This window comes from Pan troglodytes, chromosome 23, assembly GCF_028858775.2.
Source record: "Pan troglodytes isolate AG18354 chromosome 23, NHGRI_mPanTro3-v2.0_pri, whole genome shotgun sequence".
In the NCBI taxonomy this organism is placed as follows: domain Eukaryota; kingdom Metazoa; phylum Chordata; class Mammalia; order Primates; family Hominidae; genus Pan; species Pan troglodytes.
Window position 1 is genome coordinate 25,088,209 of NC_086016.1, and position 19,008 is coordinate 25,107,216.

Below are 19,008 nucleotides of genomic sequence, written 5' to 3' on the forward strand. Positions count from 1 at the left end.
TGGTCCTCCTGGCAAGAGGTCCAGCCTGACACAGCCTGGTGGTGTGGAAGGCAAGCACAAAGGGTAGCCCCTCAGCCATTGGCTGAATTCCCTTGGTCCTCACTGGACACCTCCAGTGAGCACTAAGTTTGCCTCCATGATGCCCATAACAAATATATGTCCTGTTCCTGACAGTTGAGGCAGCACCCTCACAGGTGGCCCATGACCCTGCAGGTACGTAATACAATGGTCTCCATCTCACAGAAGAGGAAACATTCCTAGGGAGGTTATGGGATGATGCTGAGATGCCACAGTGTCCAGCTGGCAAAGCCAGGCACATGCCCCTGCCTCTCCACCACAGAGCTATGATGGAGAGACCGCTCCATGGACCTCTGCCATGGTCAGGTCCAGGGCTGCTGCTCAAAGAATGGCATGATCCACACCTTACAAAGGTGTAAGGTGATAAGGAACGCGTTAGCTGGGAAGGCATTTGCACTTTGTCAGGGATGCTCTAGGATACACAAAGCTTCAGATTTACAAAGATGGAGAAGAGAGACAGGAGCATTCATGTCTTGGCCCTCTGGCTTGAGAGTCTTTTAAGCATGGAACTGAGGGACTCCTGGCCCTGAGGTCCACAGATAGGCTTTGAAATTGAAAACAGAATTTTGCAGCCTGGGTTCAGCTGCGTTTTGCTGAGGGTCTGATGCTTTCCACCAGCTTCCCAAAAGCGCCAATCAGTGGCCTTAACTGAACTGGCTCTGTCACGCTTGTCTGGGCTGGGGGCCAGCTCCTCGGTCCTTCTCCCTTCCTTCCCTCCCAAGGCCACCCTTCCGTGTGCCAGGATTGCCAGGGACGCCAAAGAGCCCCTAGACACTGGGCGGTGGCGGGGGGGGGGGGGGCCGGCGGCAGAGATGACTAATGCCCCCTCCCATCGCTGCACAAACCTCACCGGTGTAAATCGTTAGGGTTTGCATAGGCTTTCACACGTTCTGAAGGATTGATGAGACAATCCAGGAAAGCAAGTGCCACTAGCCCCACTTTGCAAACAGAAAGGCTGGGAGAGGTCAGTCGGTTGCCCAAGGACGTAGAGCTCACAAGAGGCCGAAATGGGTTTGAACCCGAGTGGAGAGAAGGCGAGCCGGGACTGGCTGCAGTAAAGAGGGCCAGGACCATGGCTGGGCTCAGGCTTGGTTTCCCGGGCTGCCAGAGGTGGCCCCTGGGGCTCGGCTACCAGGCCTCAGCGCAGCGGAGTCGGTGGAACGCCGGCACCGGGAGCGCTTGCGGGACTGCGGCGCGCGCGGAGCTGCGACCCCGCCCCTGTCCGTCCCCATTGGGCTACTGGCCCGTCCGTCAGCTGCCTGTGCCCAATGGACAGAGGGCCGGCGCTCGTGGCGGGGCGGAGGTGCCCGGCGCGTGGTGCCCGGCGGGCGCGCGGCACCCCCCCGCCCGCGGTTGGCCTGGCAACGGGCTGCGCTCGCGGCTCCGCCCCCTGCCGGCGGCGGCGCGGCGCGGGGCGGGCGGACCCGCGGACTGGCGGCGGGCGGCGCGGGAGGGCGGGCGGAGGGAACCAGGCCGGCCGGAGCGTGTGCGCCGCCCGCGGTCCGGTCACGTCCCCGCGTGGGCGCCGCCGCCCGCGTCGTACGGAACGAGGGCGCCGCGGCCCCGCGCTCGCCGCCCCGCCCCGCCCCGCCCTGCCCGGAGCAGCTCGGCAGATGCTCTGTGCTGCGGCCCGGAGGTGAGTGAGCCGACCCGCGGCCGGCCGCGCGCCGCTGAGCCTCAGGGGTCGGGGGCACGGCCGGGGCATCCACCTTGCCCCCACTTGGGACTCTTCCCAGGCCTTTGTGCCCCGGATCCGCCAGGACGCAGCGTCAGGGATGCCCCTCAGGGGTGGGGGACACCAAGGGCGGGGACGCCTGCGAGGTGGGCAGGGGGCGGCTTCTGGTCGGGCAGGTGCTGGGGGAGGGATGCGCCGCCAAGCCGATGACCCCGCGGGAGGGGGCGGCTGAGGACCCGGGAGGGTGGACAGAGGGCGCCGGGGATGCCGCGCGGGGCCGCCGGGCGCCCCCAAGCAGCGGCTGATGCGGAGCCCGGGCGGGCCAGGCGAGCTGCGGGAGCGGCGCTGAGGCGGGTCTCCCTAGGGGGAGGATCAGGGAGGGGCGGCCAGAGCCGATGCAGGGCCTTGCCTGAAACCGAGGAGAGGGCCCCAGAGGCCTGGGCCCGAGGACCTGGGCCCGCAGACGGACAGCTAGCAGTTCTCGGTCACTGCTCTCGCAGCGAGCAGGTTCCTCACAGGCATTTAGAGGAAGAGATGAGTATCGACCTGCTGCGATTGTAATACGTTCCCGGCTCAATATTTTTTCCCTTAAAAGGCGGTGGGGGTGTTTGGGGGAGGGGAGTGAGGGCCTCAGGGCTGGCGCTCCGTATCCTGCGGGCGATCCGAGGGGGCTCTGCCTTTAGGGCGGTGCTGAGCCTTCCTGGGTGATGATGGCAGGATTCGGCCTAGGCCGAGAATGGGGGCTCCTGTTAACTGAGACAAGAGGATGATGCCAAGCGAGACCAGCGTTCCGCGTAGTCCGTGTTGGGGTGGAGGGACCCGCCTGGTAGAGAGGTCTGTCTTGCTTGGGGAGACAGCTGAGCCCCTGACCGGCTCCTTTCTGCCCAAGTGATTTCCCTGCCCTGGGGATTGAGCTCTCTGGAGAAGGCTCCTTGGCCAAATTCAATTAAGCAAATATTTATTGAGTGGTCACTCCCCCAGAGCCTTGGCGCTGGGGTGCACCGGGTGGGAGTGGACTGGGCCTGCCCTCCCAGGACTGATTGACCACCGCATAGGGGAAAACGTCTCTACTCGACCAACCCAGCTTGAGTGCAGGTGCAAGGGCCTCGGGAGGGACCTCAGAGTGGTGTCCTGGGCTGGGGGGTCAGGTGAGCTCGTGGGCAACATGACATTTGAACTGGAGCTTGAAGGACATGGGCACAGCTAAGCTGGGCATTGTGGGCAGAGAGGAGAGAATAGACCGAGGCACTTGGGCAGTTAGATCTGATGGGAGCACTCAGCATGCCTGGGGAGTAGGAGGAGGTATGGCGGGAAAGGCCGGTGGGGGCTGCACGGGGCTGAGGGAGCTGGGAAGTGGAATGACCCCACTGCTGGTTAACTGTGGCTATGGTGGAGACCACGGCTTCCTCATCTGTAAAAGTGAAGCAGTTCCATGACCCCATGAGCTGGGGTGGGCCTGGAGAAGAGCTAGCTTTAAAGACTGGGGAAGGCTCCTTGCAGTCTGAGACTGTGCTTCCAGGCACTTCTCCCTCGGGCACAGCCAGGGCACTGGGTAACCACCCAGGCAACCCCCTTGTTAGGACTGAGTTGCCTGTTTCGGGGATGATGCTTAGCTAGTGACTCTGCCTCTGGGATGTGGATGTTTGAGAGCAGTAATCGTGGCAGCCTGGGAGCATCCATCTACGGGGTGCAGTGGGGGTGTGGATGGCCTGCGGTGCTTGGATAAAATATGCGCCTTGAGCAAGCCTCATTCTCTAGGAATGAGGAGATGCTGGCATCTGGTTTAAAAGTCTTCCTGTGTGTTCCTCTAACTGACGTTGATTTTCTGAGACAGGAGGTGAATAAGACATAATTTCTCCCCCTCGGAAATTGGTGTCACTTTCCCCCCTAAGTCAGCTCCCTCATTTCTGGGGATGTTTTTGCTCTCCCTCTGAAGGGGCTGTTTGTTACTCATCTTTGTAGTGTGCCTACCCTCCCCACCCAACACACACTTGGCTTTGGCCAAGGCCCAGGTTGATGCAGCGAGAACAGGGCCTGCCCTCGTGGGGTGTGCAGTCTGTGCTGAGCAGGGTGAGCTGCTGCGCTCTGTGCCTGTCGCCTGGACTGTTGGAGGGACCTGGCATGTGACTGTGGGTTTGGGACACAGGGAATGGATTCTTCCCTCTGTCCCCAGCCTCTCAGTCCTTTTGTTTTCTAGAGTCTCAGGAGGAACCTCAGAGACCTGGAGGCCCCACCAGAGTGGCCGGAACCTGGTGCAGGAGTATGGGTGGGGTCTCAGTCTGGCCCTCAGGAGCTTCTAGAACAATTCCAGGAATTTGCAGGTAACTGGATTGACTTCAGAAGGGCTGCCCAGGGCCCCCGCAGAGAGGCCAGTGGGACAGGAATGCTGAATATAGCAATTCAGGAATGCTGAATTTAGTCATCTTGTGTGCGAACACATGTGTGCGGCTTCCTCCCCTGGAGGCAAGGAAGGCAGCCCTGTGCTGTCTGTCCCACGCTAGCCTCAGAATACTTAAGACGGTGTGTGGCGGCAAAGGCACTCTCACTGCTGCTGACCATGGCAGGTGCACGGGCACACTGGAGGAGGCAGGTCAGCACACTGCTCTCCCGAACCCTCCAGCAAGGAAACCTGGGGTAGCCAAGCCTCTGAGCACCTGTGAGCACTGTGCTTGGCTGGAAGGAGCACAAAGCGAAATGAACAGAGGCGTCAGTGCAGATGCCAAGGGTCAGCCCCAGGCAGAATCCCAGAGCAGAGGCTATGCTGCGGCCTGGGCAGAATGAAGAGGGACGTGGGAGCACCCAGACTGTTGTGGCCCCGGGGTGGTGAGGTGAGAATTCCAGTCTAGGTGGCAGAAGACCTGGAGTCAGGCCCTGGCCCCACCATCCTAGGTCCAGCCCCTTTTTCTCTGAACCTCATTATCCTCATCCATACCCAAAGCCAAGAGTGCCCCGCCCTGTCCCCACACCAGCCCCTGCCACACATTTTGGCCCTTTCGTGCGAACACCGCCAGGGGAGGCGCTTCACAGGATTGAACCAACAGGGACCGCTTGACAGATCCTAGAGCACATAGGAGGAGACATCAGCCCTCTGGACTGACCTGGAGGAGCAGAACCTCACGCGATTCATCCATTCATTTGTTCAGCTAACATTTACCAGCGCCTGCTGCATGCCAGGCACTGTGCCAGGTGCAGGGGTACAGCAGGGACATAGCATCCACTCACAGTGCTCACACCAGACGGGCAGGGGTTGACAGTAACACGTGTAACTAAGTGCTGCACTGTGGAGAACACTAAAGCAGAAGGTGGGGGACACGAGATGAGGGTGGGGGGCTGACACAGTGCCATGGAGAAGTGCTGGGTGAGTGGTGTGGCTGAGCAGGGGAGAGACAGCAGGTGCAAAGGCGCTGAGCAGACACTCCCTGGCCCCTGGAGGCCCCACCAGAGTGGCTGGAACCTGGTGCAGGAGTGTGGGTGGGGTGTCAGGGCCAGGTCCTGCAGGACTCAGTGGGCCCCAATGAGGCAGGAAGACCTTGGCAGGGTTGGAGCAGAGAAGAGACTGGAGCTGCCCTCTCAGGAGGAGCTAATCTACACTTTGAAAAGATCTCTCTGCTGAGGTGGGAAAATAGGCTAGGGTGGGGTAAGGCTGGGGGCCATGAGGGGCTATTGCAACATTCCAGGCAGAGAGGCTGCTGACCCAGGGGTGGGAGCTCTGGAGGCCCTGAGAAATGCAGGTGGGAGATTTGTTTTTTAAAGCTGCAGCTTTTAAAGGACAGCTGCAGTTTTGGTCTGAACCAGTAGAAAGATGGAGCTGGTATTGGCTGAGAAGCAAGATACAGAAAAACCCATTCTGGAGAGGTGGGGAATTAGGAGGTGGGTCTGAGACCTGGAGAGCCATTGATGGGCACATGTGGCCAGAGGGAGAGCAAGGCTGGAGGTGGCAACCTGGAGCCCCTGGCACTGAGGTGTGTGGGAGGCCGGGGACCACGTGAGGTCACTTAGGGATCAAGGGTAGGTAGGATCAGAAGAGGCTGAGCTGGGCCCCTGGGCCTCCACTGTGGGGAGGATGAGTTGAGAAGCATCGAGAAAGAGAGATTGAGGATTGACGGGCAAGTGAGGTGGAAGCACAGTCACAGTGGCGCCTCGGGAGGCTGGAGAAGAGCGGGTCCCAGAGAGCAGGTCCCCTGTGTCAAGCAGGCAGGGCATGCCCAGGGACTGAGCAATGCAGGCACAGCTGGCCACATGATTTTGGGGGCCCCCTATTTGAAAATTATTAAGGGCCTGACATGATGGCCCACACCTGTAATCCTATACTATGGGAGACTGAGGTAGGAGGATCACTTGAAGTCAGGAGTTTGAGACCAGCCTGAGCAACATGTAAGAGCCTGTCTCTACAAAAGTAAAACTAAAATTATGCATTCCAAAACAGCAACAGCAGAGCATTAAAACTGTATGGATGCCCAAGTGAGTGCCCAGGAAGCTGGCTGGTCACAGGGACCTCAAGGATAATATTGGGGATGTAGTGGCCCCTGTGGAGAAGGAAGGCCTGGAGGGTGGGCCGGTAACCTGCCTGCTGCCCACTCCCCACAGCATTTCTCCTCCCTTCCCTGAGTGGGCGGGTGGGTTGCGTTGGACTTTCAGGGCCGCTGGAGTCAGTCACACCCAGCCTGTGAGCTTCACCTTGGCTCCATGGCCCAGGGAACCCAAAGTGAAAACTGCAGCAGGCAATTGCCTGCTGCAATTCTTCACTAAATGTCTTGCTTCTTGCCCCTTGGTCTGTGGACCCTTGGGCAAGAGGCAGCAGGAGGCACATCTCGAGGTTGAGGTTTAGATGGTCCCATCAGCAGGCCCTGGATCTACATGGCCACAGCTTCACACAGCAATGGCTTCTTTGCGTTCATCTCTTTTCCAAAGGAACCTGCCACATCACAGAGTTTTGAGTTATTTGCTTCTAAATTAAGGTATAACTCTCTTTTAGAGACGTCCCTGGAGAATCCATCAAAAAGTGCTAAGAAGCGAGACTGTTAAAAGCCACAGTGCAGGGAGGGGCCTTACACATAGTGTCAAGCCCGGGGGTGTTCCTTCTAGCAGCCTCCAACCAGAAACACACCCCGTCCCCGAGGGCTCAGCCAGGCCTCTCATGGCCATGGGGGGCCGTGGTTAGAGCAAACCTTTCAGGAGACCCTTGGCCCCTGGGATGGAGAGCTGCCAGGACAGAGGTCCCTTTGTGAGGTCTGCCCCTGTGAGGTCTGCTCCTTTGTGAGGTCTGCCCCTGTGAGTCATGGAGGCCAAGGTCCTCTGAGGTGTGGAGAGTGGACCTCATGTGCCCAGTGCCTTAGTAGGTCTGGGCAGCCCCGCATCTGGGCAGCATGGTCCCTCTCACCCTGGTTGGTCATAGGAAGGGTGGCTGAGGAGGAGGCTGTGCTGGAGGCTGGCATGGCAGTGAGGGCTGGCTCTTAGGCTGTGGCCCTGCTCCAGACAGGGCTGGTGGGGCCTCTGTGTAGAACAGCGCCATGTTCCTGACCATGTTTCCTATGTCCTTTCCTGCTGCTATTTTTTTCCCCTTAGCACTCGCCACAGCGTGACCTGCTCCCTATTTGATTCATTCATCGTATGTGTTTGTGTAAGCTCCATGAGGGCAGGGACGTTGCGGAGTCACCATTGAGAATCGCCACCCAGGGAGTCGCTGTAGAGGGACTGAATATTCACAGACAGTCATGCCTCAGTGGCCCTGTCCAGCCCCTTTCGCCCTGGGGCTGGGCTGTGTGCTCGTGCGCTGCAGAACCCCTGCTCCAGCTCAACCCTCTGCTCCTAAGAGGTTGTACCTTTGGGTCCCCAGAGATGTGTCTCTGGGCCTCAGGTTTGGCCACCAAACACAAACCACCCTCAGGTGGATGCTACCAGCTGGGCCCCGTCAGGCCCAACTGTGGGTTACTCTCAAGCCAGAGGCAGGTGGACAGATGCCTCGGGCTGATGCCGGGCCACTCAGTGATGCAATGTGACTCAGTGGGGCCTTTGTCAGACACGGGGATTCACAGAGTGATGACCTTCAGAGGCATGTCTATGGAAAACTGTCCTAAGGGGATGAGCCAAGACCCTGAAGGTAGCAAAGGAACATGATGATGGTAGAGTGGCCTTTCCAGGTGGCCCCTGTGCCCCAAGATCAAGGAGTGGCCTCTCAGGCCAGCAGAGGAGCTCAGGGCAGGGGAAGGCACCAGGCCTGGGTAGAAGTCCAGCTCTGCCTGTGATGGTGACCCTGCGAATGCTTTCCACTCTCTGGGCCTTGGTTTCCTTGCCTTTGAGTTGGAAGCTCTGGGCTGGGTCAAGTGTACAGATAGTTTCCTTCCTTATCTCAACTCTGGAGTGGCCGTCCAAAGCACGCAGTGCTGAAGAGGATTCTAAGGCTGTGCTACAGCCCAGAGGGAAAGAGTCATGGTCGATTAGTGATGTCTGCAGCGGGCACGGGAGGCAGGATTTAGATGAGCTTGCCAGTGACTGGTGAACCTCACCACTGTACCCCCTCCTATCTAGCAGCTTTAACCCACCCTATCTCTCCTTACATGCCCCTTCCTTAGTGACACTGATGCTAACCCCTTATTGGGAAGGACTGGCCTCCATCTTCCTGAGTCCCATGAGCAGCTCAGGTCATTGCTTGCTGACTGTCTCTTCTCTCATTTGATGCCTCACTCCCTGTAGTGATCTCAGGGTCCAACCCCATGCTTCGTTCATGGCAGCCTCTTTCTGTACACTGAAGAATGAATAAGTGAATGAGTGGTAGAGACTCAACCACTCTACAAGGCCGGGAGTCTCCTCTTGGATGTACACCTGATGTTGATCTCTGTTCCAGCAAGGAGCCCCTAGAAGCCTTCTTGGAATTGGGAGGCTGGATGGCCACGGAAACAAGGTGCTAAACCGTGTGGTTTCAGCTCCAGGTATTGCAGGAGTGGGGTCAGCAAGGGAGGAGGGGGCAAGGTGACTAAGGAGGGCTGAGGCATGTAAAGTACCAGGCTCTGTGTTTGTGGGGCCCGGTGGTCCTGTCTGACCTTGGCTATGGAGCCGCTAATCAGGCTTCCCCAGAGGCAAAGCTGGGAAAACCTTCCAAGCTGCCAAGAGGGGCCTTCTGAAGACCCTTCGGACTATGGGTGGGAGAACTTGGCACCTACAGCCTTCACCCTGACCCCAGCAGGCCCTGACCCCCTATGAACTGGTGGTACCTCACCCCTACTCCTCTTGTACCCCCACACTAGTGGCCCTACCCCTAACTGTGGCCAGGCCAGGGGAGGAGCAACTCCACCATGAGGGCTTGGCCCTCATGCCTCCTCCTGCCCAGCTCTGCATGGCATGTCCTCTCTGGCCTTAGCTGCCCCAGCTGCATGTGGCCTCAGGCCAGCCCCACCCAGCCCTCTTGCTTCCTGTGGCCCTGTAGAGTGGCTACCAGGACCCCTGCTGGTGAGGGCGGGTGCGGGTGGCCTGTCTCCGAGCTGGGCTTTCCTCCAGCATGGTCACCCCCTCACCCGCTCAGTTACCTCTGATATGCTGTGCAAACATATTTCTCGATGAAATGCTGGGAAGAAAAATAATTAGAGTGTTGCCTCCATTATCCAATTTCTGATTAATCAAACTCCCTTTGTCCTCGGCCAAAATCTATTCATTTCCCTTAAACACTGGGCCAGTGCCAGGCATTGATTTCCTCTATGATAACACCACGCACGCAAGCACAGCCATGCCCAGCCTTGCCCCACCCCATGGCTGGGACACAGAGGCACTGGTGGGGCTGCCCTTGTCCCCCCAACACTGCCCACCTCCTCCAAGGAGTCTCCTGGCCACACTGACACCCCCATCTCTGTCGCGGCTCCTGGAGTGCTTGGCCTCAGTCTCCAGTGTGTTTGTCTTGCCACGCTGGCTGTTCTGGGGCTCTCCCTCCTCCCAGGATGGTGTGGAATGGATAGAGGAGGTGTGGAGGGTGTGAACACTGCGGTCCCCAGGGACCACAGGGAATGGGCTGCAGCCCCAGGCTCTGGGTGGGCCAGGGTTTGGGGGATTATCCCCATCACTGGCACAGGAAGAAGGCCAAGGGTGAGGGCCAGGGCTTCTAAGGGGGCTGAGGGGCCATGCAATGTATGTGGGGTGGGAGCACACTTGCAGGGGTAGCAACAGAAGCCCAGCCCCAAAGGGCTTACAAGATGAAGGGACATCCTGGCTCCCGGGCCTGGGGGCTTAGTAGTGGGGCAGCATCAGGATCAGCCAAGTCCAGGTGGGAGGGGGCTCTGCGTCTCCCCATGTCCACCCAGGGAAGGCCACGGGCCTTTCCAGAAGACCTCCCAGAAGTCCCCAACTATCCCCTCCATGAGCCACGTTGACCGATTCCTCACTCAGTCACTACAAGGGCCTGGGATTGATTTATTGGCACCTGCTTGGTGCTAGGTCCTTGTGGGCACATGGGATATATCAATGAACAAATAGACCAACAGTCCCTGCCCTATGGCACAGTGGGAAAGAGGTGGGCGATAAACACTCTAAGTAAATTATACAGTGTGCTAGAAAGGGACCATGCTTGGGGCAAGGCAGCACACGTGGTGTGGCTGTGTGCGAATATGGGGGTCATTTTCCATCGTAAATAGGATGGGCAGGGAGGCCTCCTAAGGAAGGGACATCTGAGCCATTGGATGGGGAGAGGGCGCGGAAGCCAAGTCCACTTGGCTTTCTGGACAAAGAGTTTTCCAGGAGGAAGGAACAGCCAGTGCACAGGCCCTGAGTTAAGAGTGAGGGATGGTGCTAGAGAGGCAGCTAGAGGCAGCGTGGCAGGAGTGGGGGAGGGGGAGCATGGGCGTGGGAGTCAGAGAGGCCAGGCATTGCACAGCCCTGGTGCCCTGGCTGGACTTTGACTCGGGGTCTGCCCATGTCAAGCAAGCGTCGGGAGCAAGCATGAGAAGGTTTCAAGCACAAGTGAGACATACTCTGCCTCATTTTTACAAGGATGCCCCTGGCTGCTGGTGGAGCACAGGGCACAGGGGGCTGGAGACAGCAAGACCAGAGAAGTCATACTGCTGCAAAACAGATGAGAGGCTGGGGCTGGCTAGCGGGAGCGAGTGGTAGAATTCTGGACAGTCAGGGCAATTAAGGGTTCCCCTGAGGCTGGCTGGGTCCAGCCACAACCTGTGGTGCCAGCCTCAGTTCTCAAGGAAAGGGACGCAGGGAAGGCGTGCTGGGCATGTAGTGGACACCACTCATGCCCCTAGGTCCCCAAGGTAGGGGATGGGATTGTGGGATGCCACACATGGAGGCGGGCAGGAGGTTGCAGGGCCTCAAAGACCCAGAAGGTGAAATCAGATTCCCCACTCAAGTGAGGGATTTGATGGAGTCAGCAGTTTCCTTCCCTGGGGAAACTGGGGAGCCAGGAGCCTGGGGCTACGGCTCTCTCCAAGGCAGCAACCTCTTTGATTTGGCTCTTAATGAAGGCCCCACTTCTTCTCTGCTGTCATAGCCACCCTCTCCTCCATAGGCGGAACCTTTGCATATTGATTTATTTATTTACTCCTGGCCCAGAGAAATATCTGGCTTGATTTCCTCCTGAGTCAGTGTTCCTCAGGCGACACTATCACCCTTTGTCTGGTCAGCCGTGGTGGCTGTGGGCCAAAAGACAGGACAGGTGGCTGAGGGTGTCCAGAGCCAGGACAGCACAGGGTTACAGGGAAGGGCCTCCCTGTTCATCTCATCTCCCCGGTCATCTCATCTCCCCTTCCTTTAGCAGAAGGACACTGGGAGGCCCAGCCGGGGCAGAGCCTGGGGTTGTCTGTAGGATGGGGACACTGTGTTCACTAACCGTAGTCCTTCCTCCCATCTGCTCGGACTATGGCTTCAGGATAGGCAGAGAGCTTTGAGGAGGCAAAGAAAGGAGGACCTGTTTCTAAGGTGAGACCCGTTGCGGATCTGCAGGTGCAAGGCCCATCAGGCAGGTTGTGGGGAGAGTGTAGAGAAGCCAACCCAGTGGCCTGGGCCCTGGTTACTGTGGAGTGGCTGCAAAGAGCCCACAAACACGGAGTCACATGTCCCCAAGCCATGAATCAGTGATGTCTTGCATGTGCGTATGCTCTCATTTTTCAAACACTGCAAAAGCTATTGTGATAAATGAAATGCAGAGTCATTTACAAGCCTTGAGGAAATCTTGGCGCGCAAAAACCCTTTTTACCTCTGTCATCAGCACTCACTGGATTAATGGGTGCTCTCCCTTCTCACTGTAAAGCATGCTGGCTTGTGTCAGTACAGGGTGGGCCCTCCAGGGCAGCGGGCACTCTCTAGAACCCCCTTGCCCTTCCACATGTATCCCTTTGAGTCCGTTGTGATTGTCCCAAACCTATTTGTGCCAGTTGTACTCATTGTAATCACAGCCTGGAATACTGTGTAAACTGATGGGCTGTGACTGTATAGAGGGCTTCTGTGGAAATGAAAGTGGTTGCTTTGGAAAGCCTCAGTAAAAGCCGTGGTTAGGTTTGGTGTGGGCAAGCCAACCACGAGTTTGGGGACAAGGAGTATAACAGCCTAAAGTTCAGATTCCGGGTCCTTTGCCACCTCACTTGTGTTGGAAAAAGTAAACGAGATGTCACACAAGGTGTGCTGTGGTTTAAGCAAGAAGTGGCATAACCCCAGAACCGGAAACTCTGATTTAGGAAGAGTTTGTGTCTCTGAAAATTGACAGATATATGAATGTATGTTTATCTGAGTTAAGTGAAAATAAAGTACACGTGTGTCATTTCTTAGGTCTTCCTGCTTTAATTCACTTTTCAGTAGATCAGCCAGCCAGCAGTCTCAGGTGTGATTGCAACTTTTAGCCATCAACAGTTATTAGAAATATATGTTATAGGCCAATCAGGTTATAGGCCAATATGTTATAGGCCAATCAGGTTCATGCCTGTAATCCCAGCACTTTGGGAAGGAGACGCAGGTGGATCATTTGAGGTCAGGAGTTTGAGACCAATGTGGCCAACATGGCAAAACCCCGTCTCTACTAAAAATACAAAAATTAGCCAGCCATGGTGGCGGACACCTGTAATCCCAGCTACTTGGGAGGCTGAGGCAGGAGAATCACTTGAATCCAGCAGACGGAAGTTGCAGTGAGCCGAGATCGTGCCACTGCATTCCAGCCTGGGCAACAGAGTGAGATTCCATCTCACAAAAAAAAAAAAAAAAAAAGGCCAGGCGCGGTGACTCACGCCTGTAATCCCAGCACTTTGGGGGGCCGAGGCGGGCGGATCATGAGGTCAGGAGATCGAGACCATCCTGGCTAACACAGTGAAACCTCATCTCTACTAAAAATACAAAAAATTAGCCGGGTGTGGTGGCGGGCACCTGTAGGCCTAGCTACTTGGGAGGCTGAGGCAGGAGAATGGCATGAACCCAGGACGCGGAGCTTGCAGTGAGCCGAGATCGTGCCGCTGCACTCCAGCCTGGGCGACAGAGCAACACTCCGCCTCAAAAAAAAAAAAAAAAAAAAACACCCCAGAAATATATGTGTAATAATGTCGGAATCTGCAGGTTGGTCTTTTTCGTTGTGTTTTTTTGTTTTTGTTTGTTTGTTTATTTGTTTTGAGTCTCGCCCTGTTGACCAGACTGGAGTGTAATGGCGCGATCTCGGCTCACTTGCAACCTCCGCCTCCCAGGTTCAAGCTCCTGTCTCAGCCTCGAAAGTAGCTGGGATTACAGGCGCACACCACCACACCTGGCTTTTTTTTTTTTTTTTTTTTTTTTTTTTTGTATCTTTAGTAGAGACAGGGTTTCACCATGTTGGCCAGGCTGGTCTTGAACTGACTTCGTGATCCACCTGCCTCAGCCTCCCAAAGTGCTGGGATTACAGGCATGAGCCACCGCACCCGGCCTCGTTGTGTTTTTTTGTTTATTTTTGTTTTGCATGTGGAGGATCATTCCATAATACTTGGAAAGGTTGTAAACCAGGAGTCTACAACAGAGCCAAGGCCACAGGGGCCAAGTATGAGGAGGAGGCTGCTTGATGACACTGCAGAACTCCCATGGCAGGCCAGCCTGGAAGCCCCTCTTTCCCCAGGACTAGGATTCACAAGGCCCTTGGAGCCCCAGCCCACCCAAGCGGAAGAGTCCAGGGACAACCTGCAGGGAAGTGTGAGGTTTTCTAGCATAAGAGGACATGGAGGATGGGCCTGAGGACCAGGAGATGCTGGTTTCACAGAGCTGAGGCTAGCTGGGCTCTCAGCCTGGGGTGTGCAGAGTCCACAGTGTCTTCCCCCCAAACCTTGCCCCCAGAAACTCCCATTTTAATTCAATAAGGTGTGAAGTGGTCAAGATCATATTAAGATGGGGCGTGAGCTGGCTGGGATGGGAAAGGGCACGTGGGAGACTGGGAGACCAGGCAGGAGGCTCCAGGGAAGTTGGGAGAGTGAAGGAGGAGGGTGGGCAGGAGAAGTTTCAGGAAGAGGACTCTCCACACAGACAGAAGGAACTGGAAACCATACCAAAGGAGGGGTCCTTAGGGGCTAGCCTGCAGCTCGGAGAGGGGCAGGTGTGATGCACATTTGAGAAATATTTGTGGAAAGCAGAAGCAAGAGGGCTGTGGGAGGCCTGGGGTATTGGGGGTAGTAGGGGAGGGTAGACCCAGGCAGAGGGGTCCCAGGGGAATCCAGTAGAGCTGGCCCACAGAGTCCCAGGGATATCACGGGCTCCAGGAGCAGGCCATGGGTCAGCAGCGACCTCAGGTCCTGAGGCCCGTGGACTGCAGGGTGACCCCTTTGCAGGCTGCTGGGAAAGGTCATTTTAGGTAATGCTCTCAAAAGGGAGTGCTGGGGAAGCTTCCGAGCTCTGTACAAATATTTTTTGGTGTTCCTCCATCTATCCATCCATCTGTTCTGCGAATCTTTCACAGAGCACCTGCTTCGAGGGAAGCAGAGCTGGTGCCTGGGGGAGGGAGGGCAGAGCAGGAGCCCAGACCAACCTGCGGTGGGTACCCTGGGGAAACCACACACAAGCCATTGGAGGCGAAGGTGGGAGGAGGGGATATGGGCCAGATGTGGTCAGGGAAGGTGCCTGCAGGAGGAGCCGGCAGCCCTGAGGCTGAAAAAGGACCGGTTTGTGGGGCATCCCTTCCATTTCTTCCCCAGGGGAGGTCCAGTCCCACTGCCGAACCAGCGGCACACCACACCTGTTCAAGGTCACGCGGGCCAGGTGACAGGCCCAGACTGAGTCCACTGGGGTTCCAGGGATCCTGATGCTGCAGTAGTCAGGGGTCCTCATCAGGGAAGGAGGTTCTCCCTGGGCTTCACAGGGCTGTGTTTTCAGCCAGGTGGGGTGGAACAGGGCACTGTGGGTGTGGTGGGTGGGAGGTGCAGCCGGAGAGGCAGGAACCTTGCTTCTTGTGGAGTTAACAAGGAGGGAGGGGTGAGCTATGCAGGCGATCTTTCCCCAGAGGGCAGTTCCTGGGAGGGTAGCTTGTCCCTACCCATGTCCAGTGTCACTGGCATTAAGGCAAGTGGGGTTTTTATCTTCCCCGGAAGATGTGGCTTTTTAGTCCAAAAATACAAGCAGTCCCCAACTTAGGATGGTTTGACTTGCAGTTTTTCAAGTTATGGTGCAAAAGCAATAAACATTGAGTAGAAGCCCTACTTTGAGTACTCATACAACCATTCATTCTGATTTTCCCTGTCAGTACAGTATTCAGTAAATTCCACAAGATACGGGTTAGATTCTTTTGTCTACCTGCAGGCTAATGTAAGTGTTCTGAGCACATTTAAGGTAGGCTAGGCTAAGCTGTGAGGTTCAGCAGGTTGGGGGAAGTCAACACATTTTCAACTTAGGATGGGTTTATCAGGACATAACCCCATCCTAAGTCAAGGAGCATCTGTAGGTGTTGTATCAAAAGCCTTAAACCATCAGGCCTTCTTGCAGACAGCCACACTGGCCAGGATGAAGCAGCATGGGGAAGCCCTGAGCACTGGATGTGAACATATCCTTGCTCATTTTTGCCTTCATCCCCACCTGGTCCTAAGCACCTGCGCTTCGTGGCCCATGATGTAATGCAGCCTTGAGAGCTGCAGCCCCGCCCTTCACTACCCCAAGGCCCAGTGGGGAGCTGGACAGGGAGCCATTCAGTGGGGATGCCACAGACAGTGTCGTGCTGGGAAGGCAGGGAAGTCAGGTCCCTGCTTTCCCAGATGAGTGTGGGCGTGGACACCAACCCTGGCTCACTTGCCAGAGGATGCACTGTCTGCGGTTTTGTGGTCACCCTACCATCGCATGTCCAGGTGACATCGCACGTCCAGGTGCCATTGCACACTGGAGGTTATGATGCAGAAGTGCTGCTCCAGGAGGCCATACCAACCCCCATCCTGTCCTGGGTCCCCTGGGGCCACCTGCCACTAGGTGGGGAGCCTCATCTGGAGCCCCTGAGTTTTCTGGAGGTAGCTCTCAGGCTGGAACCCCCACCTCAGATAGGTGGACATGGTTTCCAGGCAGCTTCTCCCCAGGCTAAGCCCGTCTGCTGCATCTGTGGGGTCAGCTCTGGGAATCACCCCACCCCTTGATGTCCTCAGCGATTCCTCACTGCTGCCATTCTACATTTTTCTCTGTGTCCTCTTCTCCATGGTGCTGAGCTTTATTTGAAATGGCCTGGCTGCCTTATGTGCTCACCATCTCCCCAGCGAGAATACAAGCTCCTTGACACACAGACTCAGCTTGTTCCCCACCATGTCCCCCTGTCCCCAAGCAGGGCCACACACAGTGGGGCTGGATTCTGGGAGAGCAAAGTATTGATCATAGCAGGTTGAGTGACTGATCAGTTGCCCATACAGATCTGAGGGTGGAAGGCCTCAGGCCTGGGCGCACGTGCTGGGTGATTTAGGAGCAACGGGAGAAGCAGTGGAGGATGCTCTGCTGAGCAGACAAATGGAACTGAGCCAGGGAGAGGGTGACCCACTTTGCTGAGATAAGAGATGGGCTCCAGCCTGAGGACAAGGGGTGCAGTGTTTATACCACAGCCCAACAGCCTCCATCCCTTCAACACCAGTACCAGTGCCTCTGCCCTGGTTGTCCCAGCTTGTCCCAGCAGAGAGGGCCTCTGGCCCTGGTTCCCCATGTACCCCACTTGTGTCCTCAGGAGGCACGGGCAGTGGGGACAGAGCAGGGGGCTGCAACACCATCGAACCCTAGGAGGTGGCCTAAGGCCACAGCTGTGAGTGGCACTAACCCTTCCCCAGAGGAAGGTAATCCTTTTTGTTACTCTCTCAATCCTTCTCCTTCAAGGAGAAAATCCCAGTTTGGTGCCAACGTGGCTCTCACACCCTCCAGCAGGCATTAATCCCCGCTGTTTAAGCAACAGCCAGTGGCCTTGCCGGGCCCCTCGGCAGGGTCCCACCCCTGGCTAGTGGCAGAAGCGGTTCCTCTACACTGTTTTGTATTTAGATTACTTCTGTCTACGGCGGGTGACCCTGGCTTTCCACTGAAAGTAGGACTATGAAGTCATTATGAAGTACATTTTTTAAGTAAAAAAGGCAGTCAATTTAAAGAAAAATGCTGAGTAAAAACAGCAAGTGATACCCAGATGTGGCCAGGTTAGGCAGGTTGCAGTCCCGTGGGGCCCAGTCGGAGGGCTTGGTGGGAGCAGAGGCCTGCAGACTCCCAGCCAGGCCACCCCGGGAAATCACCTCCATCTTTGCGCTTTGATTTCTACAGCCGTAAAGCCGAGGCCACCTCCCAGGCCTGCTTTTAGCATGAGATGACGTGTGTGAGCAAAGCACTCGGCCCAGCAGTGGCAGCAGACGGGGTGGCACGGAGGTGCAGCTGTCCCCTGCGTGTCTCCAGCCACGGGCCTCTGGACCTAGGTTCCCTGGGCACCTTCCTCTCCTCCCAGTGGCCTCAGCCACCCGAGCAGGCACACTATAGTTGAGGAAAGCACAGCAGAGCCACAGCTGGGACCCAGAGTCCCCTCCCTGACCCCACCATGCCCAGCTTCCCTGAGACAGACCCTCCCCGGGGCCCAGCCCACAGTTGCCCCTGACCTCCCATGAAGAGGTGTGGAAATGGCTCCATGAAGAGCCTGTGAGGACACTGGACCATGACCAGACCACTGGAGAGGGGAAATGCAGTCATGGGGCTGCAGCATCTGTGGAGCCCACTTCCCACTGGGTGGGGCCAGCATGACAGGATTGAAGGCAGTGGGACAGAAGAACTGGGCAACACAAAGGACACCTGGCTCCTCAGCAACAGAGAGCTGCCACCGAGGAGGCCCCTACAGGTCCAGGCCAGGCCCTGGGAAACCCATGATGGGACACATGGCTGGGGCAGGACAGGGAGTGTGCAGCTTGTCAGCTGGAAGCAAACGTGGCTCCGATAAGTCAGGCATAAAAGGGCAGTGGAAAGTGCTTCCTCATTCTGCGAGGAGGAAACCTGGTAATCTGCAATGGCCACAGGCACAGGCTTTTCCAGACCTTCGGTTTCTAAAATAGTATCATGGTGGGAGCTGATGTAGGGACGGCGGCTCCAGAGTTGGGGGCAGCACCCACTCTTTAAGAGATGATAGAATGAGCATGGTGGCTCACACCTATAACCCCAGCACTTTGGGAGGCTGAGGCAGGAGGATTGCTTGAGCCCAGGAGTTCGAGACCAGTCTGAGCAACATAGTGAGACCCCCATTTCTCCAAAATTAAAAAGATTAGCTGGGCGTGGTGGCGCGTGCCTGCAGTCCCAGCTACTCGAGGCTGAGGTGGGAGGATCGCTGGAACCCGGGGGGTTGAGGCTGCAGTGAACTGTGATGGTGCACTGCAGCTGGGTGACAGTTAAAATAAGATAAAAATGCCTCAATTGAGCTTATAACCGCCCAAGGGGTTCACCTTGCCCGCTGCCTAGACAGAGCCGATTCTTCAAGACGAGAATTGCAATAGAGAAAGAGTAATTCATGAAGAGCCGGCTGTGCAGGAGACCGGAGTGTTATTATTACTCAAATCAGTCTCCTGGAGCATTCAGGAAGCAAAGTTTTTAAGGATAACTTGGTGGATGGGGGGTAGCCAGTGAGCCAGGAGTGCTGATTGGTCAGAGATGAAATCATAGGGAATTGAAACTGTCTTCTTGTTCAGTCTGTTCCTGCTCAGTCAGTTTCTGGGTGGGGGCCACAAGATCAGATGAGCCAGTTTATTGATCTGGGTGGGGCCAGCTGATCCATCAAGTGCAGGGGCTGCAAAATATCTCCAGCACTAATCTTAGGAGTAGTTTAGGGAGGGTCAGAATCTTTAGCCTTCAGCTAC

At 56.5% G+C, this 19,008-nt stretch overlaps 2 protein-coding genes across 5 annotated transcripts in view; one reads left to right on the plus strand and one right to left on the minus strand.

The window, feature by feature from the left end:
* The window catches only part of RSPH14 (radial spoke head 14 homolog), an 81,388-nt gene that overhangs the window by 9,405 nt on the left and 52,975 nt on the right, over window positions 1-19,008 (minus strand). The window lies entirely within an intron of this gene.
* Window positions 1,589-19,008, plus strand: part of GNAZ (G protein subunit alpha z) — a 54,595-nt gene continuing 37,175 nt past the window's right edge. Inside the window, exon 1 of one of the 2 annotated variants that reach the window (XM_016939527.4) lies at window positions 1,589-1,714. The gene's annotated coding sequence lies outside the window, so the exon portion shown is untranslated. The remainder of the gene's footprint in view (window positions 1,715-19,008) is intronic. The other variant, XM_016939528.4, reaches the window with a different exon arrangement.